The sequence below is a fragment of the Dendrobates tinctorius genome, unplaced genomic scaffold (genome assembly GCF_039654945.1).
Source record: "Dendrobates tinctorius isolate UK_male_01 unplaced genomic scaffold, ASM3965494v1 ptg000156l, whole genome shotgun sequence".
Taxonomy (NCBI): domain Eukaryota; kingdom Metazoa; phylum Chordata; class Amphibia; order Anura; family Dendrobatidae; genus Dendrobates; species Dendrobates tinctorius.
In genome coordinates this window covers 21,922,169-21,945,836 of record NW_027361823.1, presented here as the reverse complement: position 1 = coordinate 21,945,836, position 23,668 = coordinate 21,922,169, and the positions used below count along the sequence as shown (strand labels likewise).

The window sequence follows — 23,668 nt, the reverse complement described above, 5'->3', positions numbered from 1 at the left end:
AGAGGAGCAATGACAACCCAGGAGGGGAGGGCACTTTATTTCCCCTCCATGGACTCTTACTAAAAGGATGTAGGGAGGCAATTCCTTTCACAAGGGACGATATGTAGCAGACTTCTCACTGCAGGTATCCTTGCACAAAATGGTTTGTATTACAGTACCAGCTAACTAGATTGGATAGCTTAAAAAACCTCATCCACCCAACAGAACCTGCAGCAGAGATCGACCAGCACTGCAGATTTCATCTACAATCTGCTGATACTTGATGCTGTGAATTTGCTTAGCCGATTTCACCCTTTGTAAAACATCAAAATCTACAGCATTTCTTTATCAGCGACTACAAACCATTCTAACGGATCAGACCTGTGTGGAAGTAACATTAAGGCCGGGGTCACATGAGCATTGACCCATGCTAGAAAATCTGCTGAATTATGCAGTTTGATGTTTCTCATGTACCCATAGACTTGAATGGTTGAGCAAGCTTAAATTTGCAGAACTACTCACAGCACTTTACAATTTTTCTCATGCCGAATCAGCATGTGAAAATAATCAGACCTGCACTGGCCCACACTAAGATTAGGCCGAGTGCTATCCGATAAAACATCAGATGGCACTCGTCCAATGATGAATACACTTGTGTGAGTGAGATTTAAGGCTTACTAGGAAAGACAACACATTTTAACACAAATGACTACAACAAGTGTCCGTCCTACGGGTGGCTAGAGGAGAGGCCGATTTTCATCCTTTGGTAGTCTATGAAGTGCCACACATTATGTATATTGTAGATCATGTATACAGTTACAACCATTTACCATGGATCCCTTCATAACACGGAAATAGAAAAATATAGGACAATTTCTCTTGAGAGCAAGCAAATATACAAGTCACCATCAAGACCACATACACAGCTCACATAGGAAACAGCTCTTACCCCAAGGCAAATCTGCTGTTACTTTTAGCATGAGGACTCTTGCAATATGTTTATTTTATCTATCATCGTAAACGCAGGCCACTTTCCTAATTTCTAACGTTACGTACACCCATTTCAAGAATTTTTGTGGTCTGAAAAAAAAAAAAAAAAAAAAAAGCAGGATTTGCAAGCAAAAGAAACAGCCTACAAATGCACACAAGTCAGACTACAGAAACTGCCTTCACTTAAAAAAAAAAAAAAAACACCATATAGGTCAGAAATAAGAGGCAGATTTCTTTTGTTTTAGTGCTAAACTAGCATGGTGGACGGAACCAGACGGTCTCAGAGACATGTACAAAAGTGGCACACTTTCCACTGGAAGAAAGGATTACAATGTAACCGAGTGGAATGTGCTAAGCAGCAATATTTAACCTGGATGCTGGGGCCAAACCATGATAGCACACTGCAGTTATTTATGCCCTGAAATTCAAGGAAGTGTGATTATTTACAATTGTTGAGCAAGGATAGAGAACAAAAAATAAAAAATAAATTGGGAGAATTTTACTTAACCTTCAATCTCAAAGCCACTTAAACTTTTTTTTTGGGGCGATTATTGCCTCAAGCACTGGCAATTAAGGTTCGTATAACGTATAGTCACACGGAACTCTGGATTCATGAAGGAAAAAAGACTAACATGAAGTATCAATATCTAAAAGCAATGTGTGTAGCTGACCAATAGGAACATTCAAATCAACTTGACGAGTCACATGAAGCGAGTGCCAAAGTCTCCATACTTCTATTCACACAAGGCTGTAGACCCCAAGCCAGTCTGCACATCACAGCACATACGTGGACAGTGTCACAGACTTCTAAAGGTGTCCTAAAACTAAATTCCAGTAATCTCAGGGACAAATTGGTAGATAGGATTGTATAGTTACCAACGCTTCATTCATGAGTGACTGAAGCGACGGACATAAAGTTCTGGTCTGACACCCATGACTGATGAAGAATACCTTTAAATAGGAGCGTCAATGGTTTAAAGTTCCCAGTTTAGGGCCGTTATCAGTTTAATAAAGGAGATAACTTCTATCTGGATATACTATGGCTGAGAAAACAAACTTTTTATCCACAATTAGGAAGCAAGTGCCCAGTGCAGGGTCCAAATCCAGGCAATAGTTCCTTACAAAGCCTTTCCCAATGTCTAGCACTTTTGTCTTGAACCATGGTGCCGAGGCTATCAGATAGTGTGCAGCAAAGGGGAATAAAGCCTGCATGCAGACAGCACAGTGGTCATCAAGACAAAGGAGAAGGTTTTTGTGATAATAGCTCCTGTTTGTGTACAAGAAACATCACATACTAGCTCTAAAAACAGATTTTTTTCAATATAAACCTGATTTTAAGAGTATATACATGTAGTGTTTTGACAGTGTATTAAACAAAAACTATGGTTTTGCAAGAACATGATTTTTATCACTTTTTTCCATTTAATAAATAAAAGTTAGCAATAGGTTATAGGTTGTGTTTTTGAAAAGGAAAAAAAAAAAAAAAAAAAGTATGTTTTGCAACAAATTACAAACCGAAAATGTGCCAAAAAAAAAAAAAATTCTACCAGGTGTTAAAAAAAAGCAAACAAAAACCATGCATCATGCTGTACAAGTATATTTTCCCATTCAACCTTATAGCAAACATATTGCATAAAAAAAAAAAAAAATGCATCCAGATCTCTGATGCATAGTGATCAGCTGCTACACAGGGACTCTTTACAGAGGTGATTTCCTCCAGAATTCTCTGAAGATCTTTGCACATTGATTTCACTATACCTTAAATTGTGCCAAAATGCTTTGTGAATATTTTCAATAAGTACTTGCAACATGTTATAGGTCAACAAATTTCACCAGGCAATATAGAACTAGGAGAGAAAAATCGAGTCAAGAAATCAAATGGGTAATTCCCATCAATACAAAAATGATGGTGCTGCTTTAGGCCCCATTCACACGTCAATGTTTCCAGACGTACTGGAGACATTAACACGCACAGGCCCATTCAATCTATGAGTCTGCATGTGTCCGTGTTCAAAACAAGTAGACCTGGGTTTTTTTGGCAGCATGGTCTGCAATACGTCCCGCACGCTGACGACATTAGTGTCATCCGTGTGACATGTATCAGCGGCTGGGAAAAGCAGTAGCGATAGAAACTGAGAAAGGACTCAAGCTGCGAGCAGTGATGTCAGTAAAGTCACCGCAGGTCACACATGGCCGGCTCATGGTGAGAACACCCGCCAGAGACCTGCAGTAACCTTAATTACGTCACAGCTCATCACTGCAGCGATACTCTCACATTACGGTCAGTATATTCTGACTGCCATGCTGAGCAGTCACATTACGGATGTCACCGCTCAGCAAAGCATCTGGATGTGGCAGAGTTGAAGATCGTCGAGGGATGCATTTTATGGCAGACCACTTTGGATTATGGTAATAAATTGGTAAGTGAGGGTCAGGAAGTGCATTTTACAGTTAAAATGTGTACACAGGTTTAATTACTTTTGGCAATGAGGTGTTTTATAGATGACTATCCAGTACTAACTCCTGGGCTTGATGTCAGTGGACAAACCCCCTAACCATCACTCCACTTGCCAATGCACCAGGGAAAGCAAGACGACCGAGGGCTAAGCGCCAATATAGGCACATCTAATGTATACTTCATTTCTAGGGCGACTGAGGGCTGGTGTTAAGTCTAGGAAGGGGGCCAACATCCATGGACCCGTCCCAGCCTATTAGCCCGTAGTTATCTGTACAGCCTTTGCTGGTTATTAAAATTAAGGGGGACCCCCATGTTTTTTTGAGGCTGCCCTTTTTAATAACCAGTAAAAAAAGTTACACGCAGCTGTGAGCTTATATAAATAGGCTGGGAACCTTTATGGATATTGGTCCCATCCCAGAAACACCGCCGGCCCCCAGCTGTCTGCTCTCCACCAACTGGTTAATACAAATTAGGCCCCCCCCCCATGCCATGTCTATTTTTATACATCATTTCTATCAACTCTCACCATCTTTGCCCAACTAAACATCTGTCATTTGTATTTTTCACTGTATTCAGTATGGGGCACACGGGCAAGACTGGTAGTGGTTTTTCCAGCATTGAAATATAAGGATGTGTTATGGAGCCTAAAGGCCCCGTCACACACAGATCGCTGATTTTGTGACGCCACAGCGATCTCTAGCGATTTTGTGAGCCACGCGGCTCTTAGTTACCCGCTGTTTACCTTGGAAATCAGATTGCTCGCTGGTCCTGATCGCTGGCGAGTATGTGACAGCTCACCAGCGATCAGCTAACTATATCCCAGCGATCCCATCCATGTCGGATTGTTGGTGGGATCACGGGGACATTGATGTGCGTAACAGGGCCTTTATTCTGGTCAAACAAAATTTATTAGGAAGAGAGTTAAGAATAACTACAAGTAAAAACCTTACATATCCAACATCTAGCTAAACACACACCTAGACACTGCAAGTGATGATAGATCAAAGCACTACACAAGGTCTATGCCTGCAGGTCATTAACGTGGTCAGGACTGGATTAAAGTTTGTGGTCAGATGATCATGCCATAATCTCAGTTAGAGGCCATGTTCATACAGGAAAGATGTATATCTTTGTACCGTGTTAGCCAGTAGATAGAAAAATATTCAGAATTGTGAGTCCTCAGTGGTTGATACCTTTTAATGGCTAACTGAAAAGATGGTAACACATTGCAAGCTTTTGAGACTACTCAGGTCTCTTCATCAGGCTAGACTAATACAAAATCTTAAGAATCACATATATATGCACAAAACAGCACAGAAAAAATGCAATAGATAAGACAAGTGACGTGAAGCAGAATCATTATGGGATAGGGAGAAAAAAAATATTGGACTAGCTCATAGATAAGGAGTCTGGATGTTTTATTGTCCACTGCTTGGGGTCTCCTAATGTGTTGTGATGCCCCCACAGGGTCTTAGGAGCAAATTCCTTAATTAATGTAAAAAGAGAAATCCATGCGACACATTCATTCCAGCACTGAGTTTCAAAGGTCCTCATAAATTTATACTCCCAAACCCTCCTGTCTCTCTGAGATGTGTAGCTACTTTTCAATACCAGTAATTTCATATCCATGGTGTTGTTGTGATCAGGCGTACAAAAATGTTTTGCCACAGGTAGATCCATTCTTTTTTCTCTTATTGTGTGACAATGAGCATTCATCCTTGTTCTCAGTTTTTGCCCGGTCTCACCCCACATACAGACCCCCAGTTGGACATTTAGTACAAATAATTAAGTACACCACATTAGATGTAATGCAGTAGAGTACCTGGGATCTTGTAGTCCTGATGTGAATTGGGGATCTTTATCTTGTCCGTGGTCATTATAAATGGACAGGTTTTACATTTTTTCTGGTTTCAAGGAAAGGTTCCAGCAGCTGTTGGGAGATGACCAGGAGCTTCTGACAATAATGCTTTTTAGATTTGGGGGCTGCCTAAAGCACAGTAGTGGGGGTCTGGAAAAATGGATTGCTCATCGTCACACAATAAGAAAAAAAGAATGGATCTACCTGTGGCAAAACAATTTTGTATACCTGATCACAACACCATGGATATGAAATTACTGGTATTGAAAAGTAACTTCACATCTCAGAGACAGGAGGGTTTGGGAGTATAAATTTATGAGGACCTTTGACACTCAATGCTGGAATGAATGTGTCGCATGGATTTATGTCTTTTTACATCAATTAAGGAATTTACTCCTAAGACCTTGTGGGGGCATCACAACACATTAGGAGACCCCAATCAGACAACAATAAAACATCCAGACTCCTTATCTATGAACTGGTCCAATATTTGTTTCTCCCTACCCCACAATGATAATTCTGCTTCATGTCACTTGTCTTATCTATTGCATTTTTTCTGTGATATATATTATATAATATATATATTATACACTCACTGGCCACTTTATTAGGTACACCTGTCCAACTGTGTGTTAAGACTTAATTTCTAATCAGCCAATCACATGGCGGCAACTCAGTGCATTTAGGCATGTAGACATGGTCAAGACAATCTCCTGCAGTTCAAACCGAGCATCAGTATGGGGAAGAAAGGTGATTTGAGTGCCTTTGAACGTGGCATGATTGTTGGTGCCAGAAGGGCTGGTCTGAGTATTTCAGAAACTGCTGATCTACTGGGATTTTCACGCACAACCATCTCTAAGGTTTACAGAGAATGGTCCGAAAAAGAAAAAAAATCCAGTGAGCGGCAGTTCTGTGGCCGGAAATGCCTTGTTGATGCCAGAGGTCAGAGGAGAATGGGCAGACTGGTTCGAGCTGATAGAAAGGCAACAGTGACTCAAATTGCCACCCGTTACAACCAAGGTAGGCAGAAGAGCATCTCTGAACGCACAGTGCGTCGAACTTTGAGGCAGATGGGCTACAGCAGCAGAAGACCACACTGGGTACCACTCCTCTCAGCTAAGAACAGGCATCTGATGGCTACTTTCAGCAGGATAATGCGCCATGTCATAAAGCTCGAATCATCTCAGATTGGTTTCTTGAACATGACAATGAGTTCACTGTACTCAAATGGCCTCCTCAGTCACCAGATCTCAATCCAATAGAGCATCTTTGGGATGTGGTGGAACGGGAGATTCGCATCAGGGATGTGCAGCCGACAAATCTGCGCCAACTGTGTGATGCCATCATGTCAATATGGTCCAAAATCTCTGAGGAATGTTTCCAGCACCTTGTTGAATCTCTGCCACGAAGAATTGAGGCAGTTCTGAAGGCAAAAGGGGGTCCAACCCGTTACTAGCATGGAGTACCTAATAAAGTGGTATGTATATATATATATATATATATATATATATATATATATATATATATATATATATATATATATATATATATATATATATATATATATATATACACACACACAGTGCCTACAAGTAGTATTCAACCCCCTGCAGATTTAGCAGGTTTACACATTCGGAATTAACTTGGCATTGTGACATTTGGACTGTAGATCAGCCTGGAAATGTGAAATGCACTGCAGCAAAAAAGAATGTTATTTCTTTGTTTAATTTTTTTTTAAATTGTGAAAAGTTTATTCAGAGGGTCATTTATTATTCAACCCCTCAAACCACCAGAATTCTGTTTGATTCCCCTAAAGTATTAAGAAGTATTTCAGGCACAAAGAACAATGAGCTTCACATGTTTTGATTAATTATCTCTTTTTCCAGCCTTTTCTGACTATTTAAGACCCTCCCCAAACTTGTGAACAGCACTCATACATGGTCAACATGGGAAAGACAAAGGAGCATTCCAAGGCCATCAGAGACTAGATCGTGGAGGGTCACAAGGCTGGCAAGGGGTACAAAACCCTTTCCAAGGAGTTGGGCCTACCTGTCTCCACTGTTGGGAGCATCATCCGGAAGTGGAAGGCTTATGGAACTACTGTTAGCCTTCCACGGCCTGGACAGCCTTTGAAAGTTTCCTCCCGTGCCGAGGCCAGGCTTGTCCGAAGAGTCAAGGCTAACCCAAGGACAACAAGGAAGGAGCTCCGGGAAGATCTCATGGCAGTGGGGACATTGGTTTCAGTCAATACCATAAGTAACGTACTCCACCGCAATGGTCTCCGTTCCAGACGAGCCCGTAAGGTACCTTTACTTTCAAAGCGTCATGTCAAGGCTCGTCTACAGTTTGCTCATGATCACTTGGAGGACTCTGAGACAGACTGGTTCAAGGTTCTCTGGTCTGATGAGACCAAGATCGAGATCTTTTGTGCCAACCACACACGTGACGTTTGGAGACTGGATGGCACTGCATTCGACCCCAAGAATACCATCCCTACAGTCAAGCATGGTGGTGGCAGCATCATGCTGTGGGGCTGTTTCTCAGCCAAGGGGCCTGGCCATCTGGTCCGCATCCATGGGAAGATGGATAGCACGGCCTACCTGGAGATTTTGGCCAAGAACCTCCGCTCCTCCATCAAGGATCTTAAGATGGGTCGTCATTTCATCTTTCAACAAGACAACGACCCAAAGCACACAGCCAAGAAAACCAAGGCCTGGTTCAAGAGGCAAAAAATCAAGGTGTTGGAGTGGCCTAGTCAGTCTCCTGACCTTAACCCAATTGAAAACTTGAGGAAGGATCTCAAGCTTAAAGTCCACATGAGACACCCAAAGAATCTAGATAACTTGGAGAAGATCTGCATGGAGGAGTGGGCCAAGATAACTCCAGAGACCTGTGCCGGCCTGATCAAGTCTTATAAAAGACGATTATTAGCTGTAATTGCAAACAAGGGTTATTCCACAAAATATTAAACCTAGGGGTTGAATAATAATTGACCCACACTTGTATGTTTAAAATTTATTAAAATTTATCTGAGCAACATAACTTTTTGGTTTGTAAGATTTATGCATCTGTTAATAAATCCTGCTCTTGTGTGAAGTTTGAAGGCTCTAACTTATTTGCATCTTATCAAACCTGCTAAATCTGCAGGGGGTTGAATACTACTTGTAGGCACTATATATATATATATATATATATATATATATATATATATATATATATATATATATATATATATATATATATATAGTGTGATTCTTCAGATGTTGTATTAGTCAATGCCTGATGGAGACCTGAGTAGTCTCGAAAACTTGCAATATAAGGCCATGTTCAGTATTTGTAAGTCAAAAACTAGGCATGGGTGATAAATGCCGAAGTGATAACGTTTTCATACTATACTTTTTTCTTCTTGTTCCACTCCTAGTTTTTGCTTACAAAATAGTGATGTCAAATACTGACTGTGTGAATGTGGCCTAATACTGAATTGTACAGCACTTGAATATGGCAGCGTTTCTGAACTCGATTCCTCAAGTTCACCCATACAGGTCTTGATCTGAGATTCTTTTGGAAAACCATCTGTGGCAATGTGAGATACTGACAACAGCGACATCACCGGCAATACTAAGTAAATCCTGAAAACACGACCTGTTGGAAGTACGGCAGGACTCATCTACGGCATCTTTATGTGTCCATATGGCGCAGAAGTCTATCACAATTATGTTAAGTTAAAGCAACAGTATTTCTTGGTTTGAGTGCCACCCATGGAGGAAAATGGACTTCACGTAGACCAATGTTTTTCAATAAGACTCTTCATAACACACAATGTCCAATGAGGGGAAAAGAGGAAAGAAAAAAAGTTCAGATACCATTGGGATAAACCATATAGCAGATTTACAAATAAATTGTAAGTTTTAAGGAAATCTTAACATTTGGTCCTTTAAATTAACTACTCATGTATAATAATGAAAGTGGGGTGACAATACCGCTTTCCCCGGTATGATCATTTTATTTATTTTTACACACTTGTGTGAACTTCATCCTACACTGACCGATTTTCTTTACCAGAGAAAATACATGGTCAGTATAACATATCCAAGTTGAAAGAAGTTAGTAGAAACAAAATATAATTTGTACATACAACATACCGATATGAAGACTCTTGCAGTCGCAAAAACAAGTTTTTTTTTATATTTGTTAATTTTTTTTTTTTTTTTTTAAGTTCTATATTCTTCAAAAATGTTTTGTTTTTTTTTTTACAAAGACTGTCTAAGGCCATTCAGACATCAGTTTGTAAAAGTTCTCATTCTATGGTTTTCTTGAGTAAAACCCATCATTATAATCTATTGTGCTATTCTGCTGTCCATGTTATTTTATATTCCACCTATGTCACAGCTCAAAATTAATACACCACAATGGGTCAGTGAAAACAAATGGATAACATCAGCGCCCTGTCTGTGATTAATTCTGCAATGGATAGGGAGCAATTCAAATTTCTAATTTCATTAGTGAAAAACACTGATTGAACAGTGAAGAAAAAACACAATTGATGTGCCTTTGTGTGTACCCGAAAAGTCATGGATGAGGCTCAAAATCCTAAGTTTGTTCTATACTATATACAAAAATCATTAGATGTCCGACCTGATGAATCTGGTATACATACTTAGAGATTGGCTGTCTAATCCTTTGACAGTTTATTCTGACATGGACTGTCAATTTCAGCCCACATTGCCCGATTAAAAGATCCTCAGTGACCCTCCTCCCTGCTGTTGCTAAGATCTTATACTGCTCGATACAAGCTGCAGCTGTCAGCCAGAAGGGAAAGAAGTGACTGAATATACTTTGACTCATGAGCTCTTATTCTTTAACAGGATCATAGAACCATCCTGAGATTTTAATAGCAAGTACAACAGCCTAATCAGGTCTTCGAGATCTATTTAATAACTTGCAGTTTGTACTTAGAAATCTGGTGACCGTTCCACTTTCAAGGTAAATTTTAGCTAGACTTGAATCCTCCCTACAGACCCCAGAGACTTAATCCATGGAAGGTTACGGCTTCAATTATTTTATCTGTTGTATTGAAGAAACGCAGGATTTAATAAAGAAAAGCATGTCCGTGTATGGGATGGTGTAGTGTGTATGCAGATCTGTAACGGCCAAGGCTAACTGCGTCAGAAATTATTTAATGCTAGACACGCAAGGAATTTAAGGCGAGAAAGTAGTTACGTTTAAGACTGCAGACAAAAAACAGATCGCGTCCCTGGAAGAGAAGACTTTACATTTCAGAGGAAGAGCGGAGTCACATCTCACACAGCTCACTTACAGTAATGAAATTACCAGCCGCACTTATTAGAACTGCTGAGCCATGAGAAAAAGTACTCACCCCGCATTGAAGAGTTGGCAGATTGTTTATTTAACCAGATGTATTATGGACATGATAATGTTGCAGTAATATAGAAGCATTCTAGGTTCTCCTCCTGCTCGTTAGGACAGCCGTCCTCAGACTGCACAGCCTCCTGTTATTAGGATGGCTGCTGATGGAGGAATCCATCAGCCTCGTCCAAAGGAGAGAGGAGAAAAAAAAAAAAAAAAAAAAAAAAAAAACCACACACGACATATGGGGAATTCTTCAATTGGAGGATGCCAATGTCCGATCTGGTCCCATCTTACATCAACTACAGAATCATTTAGGGAACAGGGGTGACATGTTGCACACAGCCTTTAATACTTTTATATCAGCAACTACCAAAATCATAGCCAACAAATTTGTTAAAATATGCAGTATACTTCTCTAAAATGGGATTTTCCGAGACAGACATCAATGACCTCTCTTAAGGATAGGCCATTGATAGAGATAGTTGGGGTGAGACACCTGGCACCCCCGCCGGTCACCTGCTCCAGATGCACAGCTTTGGAAACGCTATAAAGGCTGCAGCAGAGTACTGCAAAACCACCCCCTATTCAAGTGAATAGAGGAGGATCTGCAGTCATCTGTTGTGGCAACTATGCAGCTGATGGCGCTTTATAATTCTAGTTTGGCAACATGGTAAGCACATTCAACGGCTGCCAGCATCGGGAACCACTGATCGACTGGGGTGCAGAGTGTCGTACCCACGCTGACCCCATATTGATGACCTATATTAACGAGTCGCCGACAACCCTCTAAGTTATGGAATATGATAACACATTACTATCAAAGGACTTATGGTAAAAACACACAGTCACGACACATGAAGGGATTTCTTGTTTGTTAGGCAATCCCTTCACGAGTTGTGGCTGTCGAAAGCCCAGAGACATGCAGGTGCAGGGACTCAAGCATAGCATTCGAGCATGCCAAAGACATGCTATCAGGACACGAGGATGCTCAGATAACACCTTATCCGAGCATGCTCGGTCATCACTATTCTTGCAGGAGTTTAACAGGTGATGACAAGTTAAGTGAGCATGAGGTTAAAGGGCTTGTCCTTGAAAGATACATTGATTTGGCTCGGCCATTGATAGGCTATTAATGAGGGTCCGATGTATGGGAGAGAACCTTCAGCACCCAGCAACAAGTAGGGCGCTCCGGTGTTGTGCCCCATACATTGCTTACATCTTGCCACTATCGGAACACAAATGATGAATTGGTGAACTGTTCTACAGACAGGCCATCAATGTTAGCTTACAGACAAACTCTCCGCTTTGCTTTTTTGTTAAATTTTGAAATCAAGAAGGCGTGTAAGAATTTTTCAAATATTGGATAGATTTTCTACATCAACAATCTAAAAATAGAGTGTAAAAAATGGTTTTAACAGTAGGGAATTGAGGAGCCAGATCTACAAATAAAAAAAAAAAAAAAAAAAAAAAGTACATATTCTAGTATCAATCTTTGTTTATGGCACACAGCCAATAGTAGCAAATAGTAAGAGTGTCATTCTGCTTGCCACCACTAATGCAAAACCTCTGCTGCATGCAATGTTAGGCTAAGTTGACACGTAGCAGAATTCCCGCGAGAATTCTGGAATTCTATTCCGCGGGAAAATCGCCATTTTTAATTCCTGCGATTTTCCCGTGGAAAAAAATAGCGATTTGCAAGCATAATTAGCTTGCAAAATGCTAGCGTTTTCCAAGTGATCTGTAGCATCGCTTGGAGGACTGATTGACAGGTTGGTCACACTCTTCAAACATAGTGTTTGACGAGTGTGAGCAACTTTTTACTATTGAGGCCGCCTATGCAGCATCAGTAGTAAAAAGATCTAATGTTAAAAAATAAATCGGAGGGGGGCGTGTCCTGGCCATGCAGGAGAGAGGAAGCTGAAAACAGAGGCTTCTGCTCTGGGCCACTTTGAGGCCATATAACAAGCAGCCGCTGCACTGAAGAGAGACCCACATGTCACCCAAGATGAGGGGGAACACAGCCCACGCAGAACCCGGGCAGTGCAGCAGCTCCTTCTGCTGATATATAACACGCTTTCTCCGCAGTGCGGGAAAGCAGGCTTCTGGACAGACCCCGGCCAAGATGGCGACCGCAGGCAGCGTGGGGACCGGCCCTGGCGCACACATGAGAGAGGGGACAGAGAGGCCAGCGGAGACTGTCAGAACTGCAGGGAGCACAGAGGCCCGAACAAAACCTAATTGAGACGGCAGCAGGTACCAACCCTATCCCAAACGCCACTCAGAGGGATGATACAGCACCTCAGCAGGGGGTTACAGCCTCCCAGATAGCTCCGGGTATAAAGGAGAACGGAGGAAGCTAGAGAGCATGGAGGGAAGGAAGATAAGACAGCACAGCGGGGAGGGGAATCCCCATCAGGAGAGGACATTGAAAGTGAAACCCAGAGTGCAGGAACTAAGGACAGAGAGAGATCACCACAAGCTGAGTGGTATATACATAAGCCTGACACTTCTGGGCCCCCTTGTCCAGCGCCTTTGATCAATAACTAGCCATTAAATGCATATGCAAATTCTTGGACACCCCTTGAGGGAGATGAGGGGTGTGAGGCACATACACTCCCCATGTCTATCAACGTTATGCAGCCTGCTGTTAGTATCCCTTTATCTGTAAGAAGAGATGTGCAAGCTCCCTCACAGAAATATATCCATACCCAACAAGTTCACTCTGGTACAGCAGATAGGGGTGGGCAACCTGAAGGAGTATGGGATGACTTCAAGGCCCGTATTGCCGCTATCCCTTCAAGGGAAGAATTTGAAAGTTTTATTAGTCGGCTGGAAGCCTCCTTTAAAGCTGAGCCGGCGGCTATCAGAATTGAGGTCCGCCACCTTAATGACAGGGTTACTGAATCTGACACTGACAACATTTCAAGGCGTATAGCCGCAGTGGAAAAGCATGTTGCAGACCAGGCGTCTCATGTTGAACTTGCACTAGATCTTATGGAGGATTTGGAGAATAGAGATGACAAATAATTTAAGAATCAGGGGGTTACCAGAGTCAATTCGGTCAGGAGACCTAGATACGACATTAAGGGACTTATTGAACTCCATCCGTAATATGGAAGATGATGCTCTTGAGTTTGACCGAGCGCACAGATCCCCGGGCCCTCCACCGCCAGAGGGAGCGAGACCGCGGGATGTTATTTGTCGGATCCACTATTATAAAGCAAAAGACGAAATCTTCTCAAAAGCCAGACTGTGTGAGCCTCTGTCAATCCAGGGACATCCCATACAAATATTGGCAGACCTTTCTCGACGCACACTCCTGAAACGAAGAGCCCTAAGACCTGTCCTCGATACCCTGCGAGCTCACGAACTCTACTACTCCTGGGGGTACCCCTTTCGTTTGCAGGTGAAGGAGGGCGACTCTTTGTGCTGTCTCATCCCAGAGACATCCCTGACTTTCTTGGCCAACTGGGCATCTCGTCGTCGACAAAGAAGGGGGCCCCCCCCCAGAGACGTGACCCAGAGAGATATGCTAAGGGGTCGTCCGGAGACGGATGCATAATTATATGCATTAGAGGGGTCTCTTCCTGTTCTCACAAGGTTTTATATGTGGGATATTGAAATTGGTTAATACTGTTTCAGAAAATCTTTCCCTTTTTGGAATATCTTGCTGGAATTAATCACAAAGTTGTGTTGTGTTTCTCACTATATATGCTAAGCGGTTATATATGCTGTGCTTACATCTAATGATATAGGATGGTACTAGTTACCAATATTCTAATTATAGAATCACAGTTGTTATATGTTAATAATTAGCAAGCCTCGGGGTCTGGGGTGGCTCTCGGTTGTTTGGAAATGACACTCCACTGGGGCATCCGCACGCTGCAGGCAGGTGTGGAAATTAACATAGCCCACCTAAACTTAGAACTGCTTGAGTTCTAATTATTTTGGTTGCATCGGTACAATACATATTTCTACTTTTGCAACCTCTTTCCTCTAATATCTTTGCTCTCTTTTTGACTTACTCTCTTTATCTTACTAATCTCTTTTCTCTTTACCCTTCTTTCCCACCCCTACCTACCCCATCCACACCACAGCACCATTGAAAGTATACAGCTTTACAAGAGTGACCTGAGAACAGTCTAAAGGACCCGTCACACCAAGCGATCTCTGTAGCGAGATCGCTGCCGAGTCACAACTTTTGTGACGTAACAGCGATCTCACCAGCGAGATCGCTGTGTGTGACAGCGAGCGGCCCCCCTGCCGGTATCGCTGATCGCTCTGGGAAATCTCTGGAAATTTCTTTGGTCGCTGGTCAGCACGCATCGCTGTGTGACAGGCGGGAGACCAGCGATCAGGTGTAAAAAAAAAAAAAAAAAAAAAAAAAAAAAAAAAAAAAAAAAAAAGATCTTGTTAGTCTCACCTTCCAATGTCCCGCGCAGTCTCCCGGCCTCTCTCCACGCTCCGGTCCCAGTGATCCTTTGCACGAATGACCGCGAGACGTCGCTGCCGCGAGACTGACATTCTCGCAAAGGATTACTGGGACCAGAGCGTGGAGAGAGGCCGGAAGACTGCGCGGGACATCGGAAGGTGAGAACAATATTTTTTATTTTAATTCTATTTTTTACAGGGGTGGCCAGCGATGCCACACGCTCGGCATCGCTGTGCTGATCGCTGGTGAAGCTGTCTGTGTGACAGCTCACCAGCGATCACATAGCGACTTACTAGCGATCCTGACACCTTGATATCGGTGTCGGGATCGCTGGTAAGTCGCTTAGTGTGACGGGGCCTTAATACTCAACTGTATAACAATGAGCTCATTAACAACTTGTACCATGAATGTAAAAGGGTTTAATTTACCCCAAAAGAGATCTCAGATCCTATATGGATTACATAAACAAAGGGCTCACATAGCCTTAATTCAGGAGACACATTTCAAAACGGGCTCAGTTCCTACTTTGGTGAATAGGTATTATCCAACATGGATTCACAGCACCAACCCCGACTGTAGATCAAAAGGGGTATCTATAGGGATCCATAAGAACTTCTCATGTAACCTTGGATTCCAAGGTCGACCCAGGTGGTAGATACATCTTTTTGAAAGTAAAAATTGGGGTCACAGTCTTAACAATTGTTAATTGGTATCTCCCAAATAGAAACCAGTCTGCCGTTTGCCGAACTCTCCTGCTTCAACTTGCCAATTTTGCAGAAGGAACGGTCATTATAGGTGGCGACTAACTTTGTCCTAGACCCCTCTGTGGATTCCTCCTCTGGAAAAGGTACTGTCTCATGTAAAAAAATTACGCTCGGTTGGGAAGCTCCTCCACTCTCCAGCTTGGGGACGTATGGCGAATATTGCATCCACAGGATAGGGACTACACGTATTTGTCTTCGGTTCATAACTCCTATAGTCGAATTGACTTTAGTCAGTCATACGACATTGGAATGGAGTCCCAGCACTAAAATTGGCGACATTTTCCTGTCAGACCATGCTCCCGTATTTCTTTCTTTAGAGGTACCAGATCTGGCACGCAAAACATGGTCATGGAGGCTTAATGACCAGTTGTTAAGGGATAACTTCTGTCTCATGGAGTTAAAGAGGGATATTGATGATTTGTGCATACCCACTCAGGCGACACTACACCACAACCAGTTAAATGGGAAGCGTTAAAATGTATATTAAGAGGCACCCTGAAAGCATGGGTCTCGTATTAAAAAAGATAGGGCAGAACAAATACGGGATCTATATACCCAGATCCATAAATTAGAGACGACACAAACAGACGCTGTCACAGGTAGTTAAAACGGACCTTGTACAGAAACGAACGGAGCTCAAAAAAACTGCTGGACCAAAAATATGCACAACAATTAGAGAAATCTAAGAATTATTTTTATAAACTCGCCAACAAATGTGGACGCCCCCTTGCTCGCATGCTCCACCCCAGAACAAACTGTACCCATATCCCTAAAATTAGAACAGGGAAGGATCAGATGACTCATAAGCCCTCCGAGATACTTGAAGTATTTAGGAATTACCGTAACTTGTACAATATTAAAGGCAAATTTGTAGACATGAAACCAAATGAATTGATTAACAAAGTTAGGGATTATATATGGTCCACTGCACTTCCTACTTTATCAGAAGATATGATTATGACCTTAGAGGCGGACTTCACTCAGGAGGAACTAGTGGAGGCTATTAAAACAACGCCACTTTCAAAGTGTCCGGGGCCAGATGGCTTTACGCCAGCCTTTTATAAAACCCTACAGGAGGTACTAACGCCTCACATGCTTAGCACGTTCAATACTATAGAGGAAGGTGTGGACTTGACACCCCAGTCCCTAGAAGCTCACATTAGCATAATTCCCAAACCGGGAAAAGATCCAACCATGGCCCCCAATTATTGACCTATTTCCTTATTGAACGTGGACGTGGAAGATTTACTCAAAAGTTTTAGCGAACCGGTTGTCGCAGTTCCTTCCTTCTATCATCAATCTTGATCAAGTGCGCTTAGTTAAAAATAGAGGCCAGAGACCATACAATCAAAACATTACTTCTGATGCATAAAGCCAAAAACAGGAAATTACCGGTCTGCCTGTTATCAGTCGATGCCGAAAAAGCATTTGACAGAGTTTATTGGGGCTTTATGAGGGAGGCGCTGCGACAGATCGGAATGGGTCCGCGATTCATGTCTCAAGTCTTTACTTTGTATTCAAAACCTTCTGCAAGAGTCAGGGTCAATGGGGTGTTATCAGACTCCTTCAGTATTGGTAACGGGACAAGGCAGGGGTGTCCACTATCCCCGCTCTTATATGTTATCGTAATGGAGCATCTAGCAGTGGCCATACGGAATAACAGTGATATACATGGTATTCAAATAGGCAAAATGCAACATAAAACGGCACTATTTGCTGATGACTTATTAATGTATGTGTCTAGACCCCACACGTCCTTTCCAAGTATTTTGAGGGAATTTGAGAAATTTGGTGCCTTAAGCAATTTTAAAGTCAATTATTCAAAGTCAGAGGCCATGAACATCTCTCCCCTCAGGAGAGGTACACCAGCTTAAAGCTAACTTCCCTTTTTGGTGGAACGAGGATTTCATTAAATATTTAGGGATTTGTATACCAACTGATTTGGTGAAGCTTAGCTCCTACAACCACTTTGCGCTACTTTCACAGGTAGAGGAGCAGTTGGCTTCCTATAAGTCATTAAAATGTTCATGGTGGGGGAGAATCAATGTAGTACGTATGGATATCCTTCCACGGTTCCTATACGTATTCCAAACAGCCCCTGTTCATCTTCCTGGGAGCTTCTTTACGAAACTTAATGCTGTTATAACTAGGTTTGTGTGGGGTGGACTGAGACCAAGAATAAAATTGAAGATTTTGATGGCACCAAGGAGAAATGGAGGTGCGGGTTTGCCTGATTTTAAGACCTACTTCCGGGCTACAGCGTTTGTCCGACTGCTTGATTGGCAGTTCAGAGCAAATGTTAAAAAATGGGTGGGGGTCGAGCAGGAGGGCTTGGGGATACCTTTGCATCACCTTCCCTGGATTGATCCAATAACTACTGGAAAGCTGGGACCAGAAGCGGAGATCACTTTAGCTACCTTAAAGACTTGGCATACATTCAGACGCACTTACATACCTAAGGGCACTCTTAGCCCATTAGCGCCTCTTTTGTAATCCTGACTTTCCACCGGGCATGAACAGGCGGGCGTTCCTGGGCTGGACGAGTGTGGAGGGGATCCGATTGGGACAGATACTATCAGATGGAAATATCCCCACACTTACCGAGCTTCGTCAGAGGGCGCCTTTCTTACAGGTGAATTGGCTTGAGTTTGCACAACTTAGATCGTTTCTTTCATCGGCAACTTATCCATGCAGAGTTCGCTCTACTCCTTGCTCGCTTAAAAGGTTGTTCCTTGCTAGCTCACCGCCGACACGTAATATCCGTGCTCTATCAGAATATGATTTTAGAAACAAAAAAGGAAAAATTTTCTTACCAACTAGCTTGGGAGAGAGAGTTGGGTAGAGAATATACAGAGGATGACTGGAAGGGGAGCTTCTTTTGTACTCACTTCATGTCATCCCCATGTGTGGCGCAGGAAAGAAATGATAAAGTCCTAACAAGGTGGTATTATTGTCCAAGCCAGCTTAGCAAAATTTCCTCTTCATATTCTGATAAGTGTTGGCGCTGCGACGCAGAGACAGGAACCATGCTACATATATGGTGGGATTGCGGGAAGATACGCGGTTTCTGGGATAAAGTTTTCAGAAATTATACGTTGATTACAGGTATAACTATTGTGGGGACCCCTGAAGTGGTGCTACTGTCTATGCTCCCAGGTTCTCCGAACCACATTAAAAAAGACATCTTAAGGTTTTGCGTAGCCGCGGCTCGTGCAATTATCCCGAGGCTCTGGAAAACGACAGAACCACTATCTATACGAGATTGGTATGAGGAACTATGATCTTTTGTATGGAAGAGCTGGCAGCTGAATGCTTTAACACACAAGATAAATTCAATGTGACTTGGTGTGAATGGATTGTACTCCGTAATTCCCCTGACTTCCAGAGGTTGTTCATTTGAAGTCACAGGTTAAAGGGTGGTGTGGGATTTCCCCTTGCCCCGATCCCATCCCCACCCCCCATCCACTCTTTTCGTCCCCCTTTCTCTTCCCCCCTTACCTTATTCCTCCAATTTTCTCTTTTCTCCTTCTTTCGTCAATTCTAACTTTCTTATACCAACCTTTTTTCTTTTGCCTTCTATATATATATATATATATATATATATATATATATATATATATATATATATATATATATATATATATATTTTCTATACTATCAAATATAGGTAAGATAGGTATGTGTCTGGACCCGCTCGTCTAGATTACACGAGAAGTTCAATTCTTATTCTATTCTATAAGCTTACTAATAGCAAATATACTAGATATGCTTATCCATTTATGTGGTTCACAAAAACAAATATATGGATACTAGTATTAATAGAAACACAGAAGGGTCATGTCAAAATGAAAAAGAGGATCTTGAAGTGGTACGATGTAATGCTTCTTTATAATTTTACTAGTTGTATATCATATTTCTTTAAATATGAACATTTAATGTTTGGCTTGTCTATACCCTTAACCCCTTCATGACCCAGCCTATTTTGATCTTAATGACCTGGCCATTTTTTGCAATTCTGACCAATGTCCCTTTATGAGGTAATAACTCAGGAACGCTTCAACGCATCCTAGCGATTCAGAGATTGTTTTTTCGTGACATATTGGGCTTCATGTTAGTGGTAAATTTAGGTCGATAATTTTTGCGTTTGTGAAAAAAATGGAAATTTAGCGAAAATTTTCAAAATTTTGCAATTTTCAAGTTTTTATTCTGTTAAACCAGAGAGTTATGTGACACAAAATAGTTAATAAATAACATTTCCCACATGTCTACTTTACATCAGCACAATTTTGGAAACTTTTTTCGTTAGAAAGTTATAAGGGTTAAAAGTTGACCAGCAATTTCTCATTTTTACAACAAAATTTACAAAACCATTTTTTTTTTTTTTTTAGGGACCACCTCACATTTGAAGTCACTTTGAGGGGTCTATATGGCAGAAAATACCCAAAAGTGACACCATTCTAAAAACTGCACCCCTCAAGCTACTCAAAACTACATTCAAGATTATTAACCCTTCAGGTGCTTCACAGGAACTAAATCAACATGGAATGAAAAAAATGGACATTTTAATTTTTCCAACCAAAATTTTCTTTTAGCATCAGTTTTTTCATTTTCACATGGGTAACAGGATAAAATGTATCCTAAAATTTGTTGGGCAATTTCTCCTGAGTACACCGATACCTCATATGTGGTCATAAACCACTGTTTGGGTGCACGGCAGGGCTCAGAAGGCAAGGAGCACCATTTTACTTTTTGAATGGAAAATATGCTTGAATATTTAGCGGTTGCCATGTCGCGTTTGGAGAGCACCTGTGTGCCTAAACATTGGAGCTCCCCCACAAGTGACCCCATTTTGGAAACTAGACCCTCCACGGAACTTATCTAGATGCATAGTGAGCACTTTGAACCCCCAGGTGCTTCACAAATTGATCAGAAAAAAAAATAAATAAATTTTCACAAAAATTTTATTTAGCCTCAGTTTTTTCATTTTCACATGGGCAACAGGATAAAATGGATCCTAAAATTTGTTGGGCAATTTCTCCTGACCATGTGACTTTTTGACTGGAAAATTAGCTCCAATCGTTAGCGGACACCATGTCGCATTTGGAGAGCCCCTGTGTGCCTAAACATTGGAGCTCCCCCACAAGTGACCCCATTTTGGAAACTAGACCCCCGAAGGAGCTTTTCTAGATGTGTAGTGAGCACTCTGAATCCCCAAGTGCTTCACAGAAGTTTATAAATGCAGAGCCATGAAAATAAAAAAAATATTTTTTTTTCCCCTCAAAAATGATTTTTTTTAGCCCGCTATTTTTTCTTTTCCCAAGGGTAACAGGATAAATTGGACCCCAAAAGTTGTTGTCCAGTTTGTCCTGAGTACACTGGTACCCCATATGTGGGGGGAAACCACTGAGCGCACGGCATGGCTCAGAAGGGAAGGAGCGTCATTTGACTTTTTGAATGGAAAATTAGCTCCAATCGTTAGCGGACACCATGTCGTGTTTGCAGAGCCCCTGTGTGCGTAAACTTTGGAGCTCCCCCACAAGTGACCCCATTTTGGAAACTACACCCCCCAAGGAACTTATCTAGATTTGTGGTGAGCACGTTGAACCCCCAAGTGCTTCACAGAAGTTTTTAACGCAGAACCGTGAAAATAAAAAAATCTTTTTTCCACAAAATAATTATTTAAGCCCCCATTTTTTTTATTTTCCCAAGGGTAACAGGAGAAATTAGACCCCCAAAATTGTTGTGCAATTTTTCCTAAGTACCCTGATACCCCATAAGTGGGGGTACACCACTGTTTGGGCACACGTCGGGGCTCGAAATGGAGGGAGCACCGTTTGACTTTTTGAACGCAAAATTGGCTGGAATAAATGGTGGCTCCATGTCGCGTTTTGAGACCCTGTGATGTGTCTAAACAGTGGAAACCCCTCAATTCTATCTCCAACCCTAATCATAACCCTAGCCCCAGCCGGAAAAAAAAAAAAAAAGAAATTTAATTTGGGGGTGACAGGGGGGGGGGGGGTGATTTACTTTTTTTATTTTGATCACTATGAAAGTTTATCATAGTAATCAAAATAAATGAATGAATCTGCAGCGTTGCAGATTCGATTTGGCGCACTGTGCATGCGCCCACCATCTTCCAAGATGGTGGTGCCCATGACGCTGGACGGCGGGACACCGGGACGGATAGCGGGAGGTCGGAGGCACAAAGGAGGGCGAGAGGGGGTGATCGGAGGGCTGGGGGGGGCAGATTATGACGGCGGCTGCCGATCGGTGCCGTCGGTGTGGGGGGGCGCTCTCGATGTCCAACCATGTCCGATGCTATTTCAGCATCAGCCATGGCTGGATTGTTATATTTCACCAATTTCCATTGGTGAAATATTACAATCGCTCTGATTGGCTGTTAAAAGTGAAACTGCCAATCAGAGCGATCGTAGGTACGTGGGGGCTAAGCCACACCCCCAGGTGTTAACTCTGAAGGGTCCTTTGTGTGCGGGTCGGGTGACCTTTCAGTGACCCCGGTCACCCGACCCGCAGGGGGGCTATTTATAGCATGACGCCTACGTAGGCGTCAAAGGTCATTTGGGAACGACTTTTCATGACGCCTATGTAGGCGTCATGGGTCGTGAAGGGTTTAAAGGTACTTATAGTACTAACTATACTTATTGTATGATTATTGTACCTTCTGTAATTTAAACTACAAAACTAAATAAGAGATTTAACAAAAAAAAATAAAATCGGGTTATATTCACCTTCCGACGTCCCGCGCAGCGTCCCTAGCCCTCCCGTTCCCAGTGATGGATTGCGGCAATGACCTTTGATGACGTCGCGCGAGAGACTGCTACAGCATCGCGAGACGCGACGTCAGCAAAGGTCATCGCAATGCATTACTGGGAGCGGACGCGTGTATCGCTGAAGCCTGGTGACGCTGCGTGGGACGTTGGAAGGTGAGTATAACCTGATTTTTTTTTTTTTAATTCTATTTTTTTTTTACAGGGATATGGTACCCAGAGCCCGGAGGACAGTCTCCTCTCCTCCACCCCCCGGGTACCATCTGCAAATGTTCTGCTTACTTTTCACATGGTGGGCACAGCCACATGCAGAAAGTAAGCGGATCAATGCAATCCTATGCGTGCGGAATCTCCGCGATTCCACAAAATTAATGAGCATGCTGCATATTTTTCCACGATGCGATTCCGCTGTGGGAAAATACACAGCATTGTGGAATCCCATAGGATTGCATGGGATGTTTTTGCGGAAAAAACTGAACGTGTGAACGCAGCCTAAATGCTGGACATCACAAAATAGTCGTCAATAAAGTATCCTTAGGGCTCAAAAGTCAATTTTTTTTAACTTTTTTTTTCCCCTCATCCGTGGGAAAAAACTAAACAAAGTAAGAACGCTATCCGTGAAGGGAAAAAAAAAAAAAAAAAAAAATTAACTTATGAATGAGAAGGAACACTGAACGCGCGGCTCTGTTCTACCAACCATTGGAGTCCCCTCCGATAAATAATGTCAGGACTGAGTCCCTAAGGAAACCCTTGTTTGCCAGATTTATATGAACTTCTTGTCCTTTCAAAAGTAAGGATTGTTTTGATTTTCACAACAATATTACACATATAAAAGGAATCTGCTTCTTTCTCCTACTGGACCACTTTTTAAAAATTCTCGTTTCATAATTAGAATAGGTTTTCAGTGAAAACTGATTTTCCCCATTACCAAGATATGCGATTGCAGTTGTTGCTCAAAGTTCTATGGAGAACCGAAGCCTGCGTCTGCCTTTAGCTCCTCCCGCCTTCATGGAATTTCATAAGCACCAA

General features: G+C 42.2%; 1 protein-coding gene across 4 annotated transcripts in view; it reads right to left on the bottom strand.

Annotated features, from left to right (window-relative positions):
- BICC1 (BicC family RNA binding protein 1) overlaps positions 1–23,668 on the bottom strand; it is a 291,846-nt gene that overhangs the window by 232,352 nt on the left and 35,826 nt on the right. The window lies entirely within an intron of this gene.